We start from the raw sequence: 11943 nt of genomic DNA, 5'->3' as shown, positions 1-11943 counted from the left end.
ATAAATATGATTGCTGGTTCCCTTATACTATGTAATAGGTGGAGGTACCTTTCGGTTTGAACCTTCACTTAGTGACAGTTGTATAGATCCGTGAGAGCTTGGTGGACTTCGCCTTGAACCAGTCTCATTTATCGGATTTCTACAGAAAGCACACATAGTACAGTTTTGAAGAATTCTAAACGGGTTGCGCTATTATCGGCCTTGCGCAGGTATCTTTCATGTGTGTTACTAGGGAGCAGCCCTGATCCCATAGTCGCGGCCTCACAACTACACACATATAGGTGAATCCTAATAAGGATGCGAGCAAGTAAGCATCCTGCCTCATGGGTCTTGGATTCATTAAGAGTTAGACTCAACCTTTCACTTGCTTTTTATGAGCACTGATCACCCTAGGGATGGGAGCAAATGAATTCAGTGCTCCTCACAATTAATCACTCATTCAGTTTGTTTCTACCCATTGAACCTCTGCGAGGTTGGGTTGCCACTGCAGTGATTTTTCTTATGGGCTTAACCCCATCCCCCTCGATGATTCTAGGACCACTGCCCTAGATAAGCCTTTAGTTAAGTGATCTGCAAGATTTTTCTCTGATCTTACAAAATCTAAGGCTATTATATGGTTTTTCATCTTATATCTCAAGGATTTATGTCGCACTTTCAAGTGTCGATTCATCTTCACATTTGCATTCTCTTGATGGCATTTGTCAATCGCTGACCTGCAATCACAATGAATAGAAATAGCTGGTAATGGTTTTTGCATTAGTGGAATTTCAGTTAGTAAATCTTTCAACCATTCAGCTTCTATACTAGTAGTATCAAGAGCTATCATTTCTGATTCCATTGTACTTCTAGCCATTACAGTTTGTTTAGTAGATTTCCAGGACACAGCTCCTCCTCCTAAAAGGAACACAAATCCTGTGGTGGATTTTACATCTACTGAGTCACTAATCCAATTTGCATCTGAATAACCTTCTAGTACAGATGGATAACCTTTATAGTGTAAACCATAATTTATAGTTCCTTTTAGGTATCTCAAAATTCTTTCTAAAGCATCCCAGTGACTCTTATCAGGATTTGATGTATATCTACTAAGTCTATTTACTGCATAAGCAATGTCAGGTCTGGTGTAGTTTGTTAGGAATCCTAATGATCCAATTATTTGTGCATATTCTCTTTGTAATTGAGGATGACCTGTATTTTTCTTTAGATGTACATTAGGATCATATGGAGTGGAAACAGGTTGACAGTTTGGATCATAAAAATTCTTGAGGATTTTTTCTATGTAATGTGATTGTGATAGCACATATCCATTCTCATTTTTCATGATTTTAGTATTAAGAATTAGGTCAGCTTGACCTAAATCTTTCATGTCAAAATTTTGTGATAAAAAGTGTTTGATATCATTTATGATTTGTATGTCAGAACCAAAAATAAGAATGTCATCAACATATAGGCATAATATCACAATTTTGTTGTTTTTATCTATTTTATGGTATACACACTCATCTGTTTGATTAATTACAAATCCATAAGATAGTATAATTTCATCAAATTTCATATGCCATTGTTTTGGGGCTTGTTTGAGACCATATAGTGATCTAATAAGCTTGCATACTTTCTTTTCTTGTCCAGAAGCTATAAATCCCTCAGGTTGATCCATATAAATTTCTTCATCTAAGTCTCCATTTAAAAATGCAGTTTTAACATCCATTTGATGTATTATTAATTTGTGAATGGATGCTAGAGCTATGAGGACTCTAATGGTAGTAATCCTAGCTACTGGAGAATAGACATCAAAATAATCAATACCAGACTTTTGGGTATATCCTTTAGCTACTAATCTGGCTTTATATTTATCTATTGTTCCATCAGGTCTAAGTTTCTTCTTAAACACCCATTTACATCCTATGGTTTTACATCCTGAAGGAAGATCAGTTAGTTCCCAAGTATGATTTTGAACTATAGATTGTATCTCATTATTTATAGCTTCCTTCCAAAATGGAGCATCTACTGATTTCATTGCATCTTCAAATGTAACTGGAGAATCTTCTACAAGTAATGCATAGAAATCTTCATGGACCTTTTCTATTCTAGTTCTTTTACTTCTCCTAGGCTCCTCTGGACTTTCTAGTGGTCTAATTTGTTTAGAACTAGTTTCACCTTGATTAGAACTAGGATCTGAATTATTAGAGCTAGGGCCTGTGTTGTTTATTCTGGTCTTGTAAGGAAAAATATTTTCAAAGTAATGTGCATCCCTAGCTTCAATTATGGTGTTGTTGGCTATCTCATTAATGTCAGAGTTGATTATTAAAAATCTATTTGCATTACTATCAGAAGCATAGCCAATAAAAATTCCATCTACAGTTTTAGGGCCAATCTTCTTTCTTTTATTCTCAGGTATTTTGACTTTTGCTAAGCACCCCCACACTTTTAGGTGATCTAAATTAGGGTTTCTATTCTTCCAAATTGTGTAAGGGGTTTTATCAGATTTCTTGAATGGAATTCTATTTAGTATATGACATGCAGTCATGAGAGCTTCTCCCCATAAATTTTCTGGCACACCAGAATTAATTAACATTGAGTTTACCATGTCCATTAGTGTTCTATTCTTTCTCTCAGCTACTCCATTAGATTGAGGTGTATATGGAGCAGTTATTTCATGAATAATTCCATTATCTTCACAGAATTGTTTTAATTCATTAGAAGTGTACTCACCACCTCTATCTGATCTTAGTATTTTAATTTTCCTATCCAACTGATTTTCAACTTCTGCTTTATATATTTTAAATTTGTTTATGACTTCATCTTTAGTCTTAATTAAGTAGAGGTAACAATATTTAGAGCAATCGTCTATAAAAGTTACAAAATATTTGTTACCCCCTCTAGTTGTTCTTCCTGAATCACAAACATCACTATGGATGAGTTCTAATATCTCAGAATCTCTATCAATAGTTTTAAATGGTTTCTTAGGAAGTTTGGCTTCTACACATATTTCACATTTTTCATCATCTTTTATATTAAGCTTTGGAATTATATTGAGATGCATCAATCTTTTAATTGAATTATAATTCACATGTCCTAATCTTTGATGCCAAGTGATGGAAGGTTCAATATTCAAAGCTATTGGAGATGCAAGAGTAGAATTCTTAACATTCAATTTAAAAAGACCATCACATAAGAAACCTTTTCCAATGAAGTTCAAACCCTTAGTTATTACAACTTTATTTGATTCAAAAACAAGTTTGTAGCCTTGTTGCACTAATAAAGATCCGCTAATTAAATTTCTCCTAATGTCTGGTACATGATGGACATCCTGCAGGATCAAAGTCTTATCAGAAGTCAGCTTTAGGTTGATCCGACCTATTCCGGATACAGGAGCCACATTATTATTTCCCATTGTCACAGTTCCTCTACTTGAGACCTGATAGGTGGAAAACAAAGATTGATTAGAGCAAACGTGAATATTAGCTCCAGTGTCAATCCACCAATCATTTGCTTGAAAGGTCATGTTTACTTCAGGAGTGAAGAGAACAGACCTGAAAGCAGCCTCAGCTGGACTGGAAGTCACCATGTTTACTTGTGACTTATTAGGTGGAGGTCCTCCCTTCCTAGGCTTGGGTGGTTCAGTTTTCTTGAAAAAGCAGTCCTTAGCAAGATGGTTGGTTCTTCCACAAACGAAGCAGGCTCGACGTTCAGCTCCTTCCTTCTTTTGAAAGTGAACATGGTTCTTATTTTGATGATAGGGTTTCTTCTTAAATGTTTTATTTTGATTTTGGTGGAAGGGACGTTTCTTGTGTTGGGGAAAGGGTTTGGATTCAACATTGTTTACTTTGGGTTCTTTGGGTTCAGATTTTGTCACATTTTTCTCCCTGAGTCTATGTTGCTCTTCAATTCTAATAGAATTCAATACTTGCTCTAGGGTAAGATCTCCTTGGGTATGGTTAAGGTTTTTGGCAAAATCTGACCAGGACTCGGGAAGTTTGTCTATAAGACAGGCTATCTGAAACGTTTCATCTAAGATGGATCCATTCACTTTTAATTGGTGAACTATATGTTCAAATTCATGAATTTGCTCATTCATTGGTTTAGAATCTACCATTTTAAATTTGTTAAAATCAGAAGCTTTAAATCTTTTAATTCCCATATCATCTAAACCATACTTTTTCTCTAGGGTTTCCCACAGAACTTTAGCATTAGTGATAGTATAATATATATCATATAACCTATCAGATAAAGCTCCTAAGATTCTGTGTAGACAATGATACTCTATTTCTTGAGGTGTTCTTGGGATAGGAATGGAATCTGTGGAGGAAGATGAGGAAGATTGCCTAGTAACTGGTCTAGATGAAGATGGGTTATCTGGTTCTATGGCTGTTATTAGATGTAGGGTTGTTAACCAAAATCTCATTTGGTTTTGCCAACGACGAAAATTATTCCCATCAAACTTCTCTGGTTTAGCAGACATAACTTCACTTGTAGCCATAATCTGATGATGAATGAATATTTTTGTTATTATAATGCAGCAGAAATATATAAAGCATTCATTCAACAGAATAATCATGCATTGTAACATTTCGTTTTTAAGAATTGCAGACAACATTAACATAAAAACCAGAATGTTAATCATGTTACTATTCTAAACAGCACAAAATTAGTTTCTTGGAATGTTGGGAATCTTAACTGTTTAGACAATAACGAAAATCAGTTTAAACAATTTGATAATTAACAGATAATTACTATTATAACGCAGATATAAGAAATATATCAAATGAAAAGTAAATAGAGGTTAGAAATACGGCCTGATGGTCGAGGCGTGCAAGCACTGTCCCAAGAAACTAATTGCCCCCTCTCGTACAGGGCTACGCGGCAAAAGCTCCCGGAGATACAACGACCCTCGGTCAGGCGACCTCCTTCTCGTCGGCACGAGCTTCAAGAAGGCTTTGCGAATTCTTCGTAAACTTTCAGGGAACCAGCAAATTGTAACAGTAAGTATTTTGAAAGAGAAGAACAGAGAAGGTGAAGAAGAGGTTGTTGCTTTTCGCTGTATTAAACTCTGCGGATTTTAGATCCTTTTATAGGGAAAAACAGCCGTTACTTATAAACCCCGTAATTAACACGGTTTTAATCACGTTAATAAAACGTAGCCGTTATCAAAACATTTCCGTTACATAATTAATTCGCAAAATGTTTATCACGTTTTTAATCACACTAATAAATATTTTCCGTTACAAAATATTTCGGTTACAAAATATTTATCACATGTTAATTGTTCAAAAATAAAAATTATATTTTAATTATTTAAAAATAAAAATGTAGCAGATTAAGGGCCCATTAATCCGGAGCTGCATTCGTGTCCGCAGGTCGTGTGCGCGCGCCACCCGACCCGACCCGAACCCGAGCCCGAGCCCGGCCCGGCCGGCGCGCGCGTGTGTGGTGTGGAGCATAACCTTTGTTTTCTTCTAGGCATAGGAGAGAAAGGGAAGGCTTATAAGGACCCCTTTTTTCTATCCCATTTCCTATGTGGGACTAAACTTTCCCTCTTTTCCTCTACAAAGTCAAGTTTTAAGTTATCTTTTATTATATAATTCCAACAATCCCCCACATAACTTAAAACTTAAAATAGTTCAGAAATAACAATAAAAGAAATAAATACGATTGCTGGTTCCCTTATACTATGTAATAGGTGGAGGTACCTTTCGGTTTGAACCTTCACTTAGTGACAGTTGTATAGATCCGTGAGAGCTTGGTGGACTTCGCCTTGAACCAGTCTCATTTATCGGATTTCTACAGAAAGCACACATAGTACAGTTTTGAAGAATTCTAAACGGGTTGCGCTATTATCGGCCTTGCGCAGGTATCTTTCATGTGTGTTACTAGGGAGCAGCCCTGATCCCATAGTCGCGGCCTCACAACTACACACATATAGGTGAATCCTAATAAGGATGCGAGCAAGTAAGCATCCTGCCTCATGGGTCTTGGATTCATTAAGAGTTAGACTCAACCTTTCACTTGCTTTTTATGAGCACTGATCACCCTAGGGATGGGAGCAAATGAATTCAGTGCTCCTCACAATTAATCACTCATTCAGTTTGTTTCTACCCATTGAACCTCTGCGAGGTTGGGTTGCCACTGCAGTGATTTTTCTTATGGGCTTAACCCCATCCCCCTCGATGATTCTAGGACCACTGCCCTAGATAAGCCTTTAGTTAAGTGATCTGCAAGATTTTTCTCTGATCTTACAAAATCTAAGGCTATTATATGATTTTTCATCTTATATCTTAAGGATTTATGGCGCACTTTCAAGTGTCGATTCATCTTCACATTTGCATTCTCTTGATGGCATTTGTCAATCGCTGACCTGCAATCACAATGAATAGAAATGGCTGGTAATGGTTTTTGCATTAGTGGAATTTCAGTTAGTAAATCTTTCAACCATTCAGCTTCTATACTAGTAGTATCAAGAGCTATCATTTCTGATTCCATTGTACTTCTAGCCATTACAGTTTGTTTAGTAGATTTCCAGGACACAGCTCCTCCTCCTAAAAGGAACACAAATCCTGTGGTGGATTTTACATCTACTGAGTCACTAATCCAATTTGCATCTGAATAACCTTCTAGTACAGATGGATAACCTTTATAGTGTAAACCATAATTTATAGTTCCTTTTAGGTATCTCAAAATTCTTTCTAAAGCATCCCAGTGACTCTTATCAGGATTTGATGTATATCTACTAAGTCTATTTACTGCATAAGCAATGTCAGGTCTGGTGTAGTTTGTTAGGAATCCTAATGATCCAATTATTTGTGCATATTCTCTTTGTAATTGAGGATGACCTGTATTTTTCTTTAGATGTACATTAGGATCATATGGAGTGGAAACAGGTTGACAGTTTGGATCATAAAAATTCTTGAGGATTTTTTCTATGTAATGTGATTGTGATAGCACATATCCATTCTCATTTTTCATGATTTTAGTATTAAGAATTAGGTCAGCTTGACCTAAATCTTTCATGTCAAAATTTTGTGATAAAAAGTGTTTGATATCATTTATGATTTGTATGTCAGAACCAAAAATAAGAATGTCATCAACATATAGGCATAATATCACAATTTTGTTGTTTTTATCTATTTTATGGTATACACACTCATCTGTTTGATTAATTACAAATCCATAAGATAGTATAATTTCATCAAATTTCATATGCCATTGTTTTGGGGCTTGTTTGAGACCATATAGTGATCTAATAAGCTTGCATACTTTCTTTTCTTGTCCAGAAGCTATAAATCCCTCAGGTTGATCCATATAAATTTCTTCATCTAAGTCTCCATTTAAAAATGCAGTTTTAACATCCATTTGATGTATTATTAATTTGTGAATGGATGCTAGAGCTATGAGGACTCTAATGGTAGTAATCCTAGCTACTGGAGAATAGACATCAAAATAATCAATACCAGACTTTTGGGTATATCCTTTAGCTACTAATCTGGCTTTATATTTATCTATTGTTCCATCAGGTCTAAGTTTCTTCTTAAACACCCATTTACATCCTATGGTTTTACATCCTGAAGGAAGATCAGTTAGTTCCCAAGTATGATTTTGAACTATAGATTGTATCTCATTATTTATAGCTTCCTTCCAAAATGGAGCATCTACTGATTTCATTGCATCTTCAAATGTAACTGGAGAATCTTCTACAAGTAATGCATAGAAATCTTCATGGACCTTTTCTATTCTAGTTCTTTTACTTCTCCTAGGCTCCTCTGGACTTTCTAGTGGTCTAATTTGTTTAGAACTAGTTTCACCTTGATTAGAACTAGGATCTGAATTATTAGAGCTAGGGCCTGTGTTGTTTATTCTGGTCTTGTAAGGAAAAATATTTTCAAAGTAATGTGCATCCCTAGCTTCAATTATGGTGTTGTTGGCTATCTCATTAATGTCAGAGTTGATTATTAAAAATCTATTTGCATTACTATCAGAAGCATAGCCAATAAAAATTCCATCTACAGTTTTAGGGCCAATCTTCTTTCTTTTATTCTCAGGTATTTTGACTTTTGCTAAGCACCCCCACACTTTTAGGTGATCTAAATTAGGGTTTCTATTCTTCCAAATTGTGTAAGGGGTTTTATCAGATTTCTTGAATGGAATTCTATTTAGTATATGACATGCAGTCATGAGAGCTTCTCCCCATAAATTTTCTGGCACACCAGAATTAATTAACATTGAGTTTACCATGTCCATTAGTGTTCTATTCTTTCTCTCAGCTACTCCATTAGATTGAGGTGTATATGGAGCAGTTATTTCATGAATAATTCCATTATCTTCACAGAATTGTTTTAATTCATTAGAAGTGTACTCACCACCTCTATCTGATCTTAGTATTTTAATTTTCCTATCCAACTGATTTTCAACTTCTGCTTTATATATTTTAAATTTGTTTATGACTTCATCTTTAGTCTTAATTAAGTAGAGGTAACAATATTTAGAGCAATCGTCTATAAAAGTTACAAAATATTTGTTACCCCCTCTAGTTGTTCTTCCTGAATCACAAACATCACTATGGATGAGTTCTAATATCTCAGAATCTCTATCAATAGTTTTAAATGGTTTCTTAGGAAGTTTGGCTTCTACACATATTTCACATTTTTCATCATCTTTTATATTAAGCTTTGGAATTATATTGAGATGCATCAATCTTTTAATTGAATTATAATTCACATGTCCTAATCTTTGATGCCAAGTGATGGAAGGTTCAATATTCAAAGCTATTGGAGATGCAAGAGTAGAATTCTTAACATTCAATTTAAAAAGACCATCACATAAGAAACCTTTTCCAATGAAGTTCAAACCCTTAGTTATTACAACTTTATTTGATTCAAAAACAAGTTTGTAGCCTTGTTGCACTAATAAAGATCCGCTAATTAAATTTCTCCTAATGTCTGGTACATGATGGACATCCTGCAGGATCAAAGTCTTATCAGAAGTCAGCTTTAGGTTGATCCGACCTATTCCGGATACAGGAGCCACATTATTATTTCCCATTGTCACAGTTCCTCTACTTGAGACCTGATAGGTGGAAAACAAAGATTGATTAGAGCAAACGTGAATATTAGCTCCAGTGTCAATCCACCAATCATTTGCTTGAAAGGTCATGTTTACTTCAGGAGTGAAGAGAACAGACCTGAAAGCAGCCTCAGCTGGACTGGAAGTCACCATGTTTACTTGTGACTTATTAGGTGGAGGTCCTCCCTTCCTAGGCTTGGGTGGTTCAGTTTTCTTGAAAAAGCAGTCCTTAGCAAGATGGTTGGTTCTTCCACAAACGAAGCAGGCTCGACGTTCAGCTCCTTCCTTCTTTTGAAAGTGAACATGGTTCTTATTTTGATGATAGGGTTTCTTCTTAAATGTTTTATTTTGATTTTGGTGGAAGGGACGTTTCTTGTGTTGGGGAAAGGGTTTGGATTCAACATTGTTTACTTTGGGTTCTTTGGGTTCAGATTTTGTCACATTTTTCTCCCTGAGTCTATGTTGCTCTTCAATTCTAATAGAATTCAATACTTGCTCTAGGGTAAGATCTCCTTGGGTATGGTTAAGGTTTTTGGCAAAATCTGACCAGGACTCGGGAAGTTTGTCTATAAGACAGGCTATCTGAAACGTTTCATCTAAGATGGATCCATTCACTTTTAATTGGTGAACTATATGTTCAAATTCATGAATTTGCTCATTCATTGGTTTAGAATCTACCATTTTAAATTTGTTAAAATCAGAAGCTTTAAATCTTTTAATTCCCATATCATCTAAACCATACTTTTTCTCTAGGGTTTCCCACAGAACTTTAGCATTAGTGATAGTATAATATATATCATATAACCTATCAGATAAAGCTCCTAAGATTCTGTGTAGACAATGATACTCTATTTCTTGAGGTGTTCTTGGGATAGGAATGGAATCTGTGGAGGAAGATGAGGAAGATTGCCTAGTAACTGGTCTAGATGAAGATGGGTTATCTGGTTCTATGGCTGTTATTAGATGTAGGGTTGTTAACCAAAATCTCATTTGGTTTTGCCAACGACGAAAATTATTCCCATCAAACTTCTCTGGTTTAGCAGACATAACTTCACTTGTAGCCATAATCTGATGATGAATGAATATTTTTGTTATTATAATGCAGCAGAAATATATAAAGCATTCATTCAACAGAATAATCATGCATTGTAACATTTCGTTTTTAAGAATTGCAGACAACATTAACATAAAAACCAGAATGTTAATCATGTTACTATTCTAAACAGCACAAAATTAGTTTCTTGGAATGTTGGGAATCTTAACTGTTTAGACAATAACGAAAATCAGTTTAAACAATTTGATAATTAACAGATAATTACTATTATAACGCAGATATAAGAAATATATCAAATGAAAAGTAAATAGAGGTTAGAAATACGGCCTGATGGTCGAGGCGTGCAAGCACTGTCCCAAGAAACTAATTGCCCCCTCTCGTACAGGGCTACGCGGCAAAAGCTCCCGGAGATACAACGACCCTCGGTCAGGCGACCTCCTTCTCGTCGGCACGAGCTTCAAGAAGGCTTTGCGAATTCTTCGTAAACTTTCAGGGAACCAGCAAATTGTAACAGTAAGTATTTTGAAAGAGAAGAACAGAGAAGGTGAAGAAGAGGTTGTTGCTTTTCGCTGTATTAAACTCTGCGGATTTTAGATCCTTTTATAGGGAAAAACAGCCGTTACTTATAAACCCCGTAATTAACACGGTTTTAATCACGTTAATAAAACGTAGCCGTTATCAAAACATTTCCGTTACATAATTAATTCGCAAAATGTTTATCACGTTTTTAATCACACTAATAAATATTTTCCGTTACAAAATATTTCGGTTACAAAATATTTATCACATGTTAATTGTTCAAAAATAAAAATTATATTTTAATTATTTAAAAATAAAAATGTAGCAGATTAAGGGCCCATTAATCCGGAGCTGCATTCGTGTCCGCAGGTCGTGTGCGCGCGCCACCCGACCCGACCCGAACCCGAGCCCGAGCCCGGCCCGGCCGGCGCGCGCGTGTGTGGTGTGGAGCATAACCTTTGTTTTCTTCTAGGCATAGGAGAGAAAGGGAAGGCTTATAAGGACCCCTTTTTTCTATCCCATTTCCTATGTGGGACTAAACTTTCCCTCTTTTCCTCTACAAAGTCAAGTTTTAAGTTATCTTTTATTATATAATTCCAACAATCCCCCACATAACTTAAAACTTAAAATAGTTCAGAAATAACAATAAAAGAAATAAATACGATTGCTGGTTCCCTTATACTATGTAATAGGTGGAGGTACCTTTCGGTTTGAACCTTCACTTAGTGACAGTTGTATAGATCCGTGAGAGCTTGGTGGACTTCGCCTTGAACCAGTCTCATTTATCGGATTTCTACAGAAAGCACACATAGTACAGTTTTGAAGAATTCTAAACGGGTTGCGCTATTATCGGCCTTGCGCAGGTATCTTTCATGTGTGTTACTAGGGAGCAGCCCTGATCCCATAGTCGCGGCCTCACAACTACACACATATAGGTGAATCCTAATAAGGATGCGAGCAAGTAAGCATCCTGCCTCATGGGTCTTGGATTCATTAAGAGTTAGACTCAACCTTTCACTTGCTTTTTATGAGCACTGATCACCCTAGGGATGGGAGCAAATGAATTCAGTGCTCCTCACAATTAATCACTCATTCAGTTTGTTTCTACCCATTGAACCTCTGCGAGGTTGGGTTGCCACTGCAGTGATTTTTCTTATGGGCTTAACCCCATCCCCCTCGATGATTCTAGGACCACTGCCCTAGATAAGCCTTTAGTTAAGTGATCTGCAAGATTTTTCTCTGATCTTACAAAATCTAAGGCTATTATATGATTTTTCATCTTATATCTTAAGGATTTATGGCGCACTTTCAAG

Source organism: Asparagus officinalis, chromosome 9 (assembly GCF_001876935.1).
Source record: "Asparagus officinalis chromosome 9, Aspof.V1, whole genome shotgun sequence".
In the NCBI taxonomy this organism is placed as follows: Eukaryota; Viridiplantae; Streptophyta; class Magnoliopsida; order Asparagales; family Asparagaceae; genus Asparagus; species Asparagus officinalis.
Note: the sequence above shows the minus strand (reverse complement) of the source record.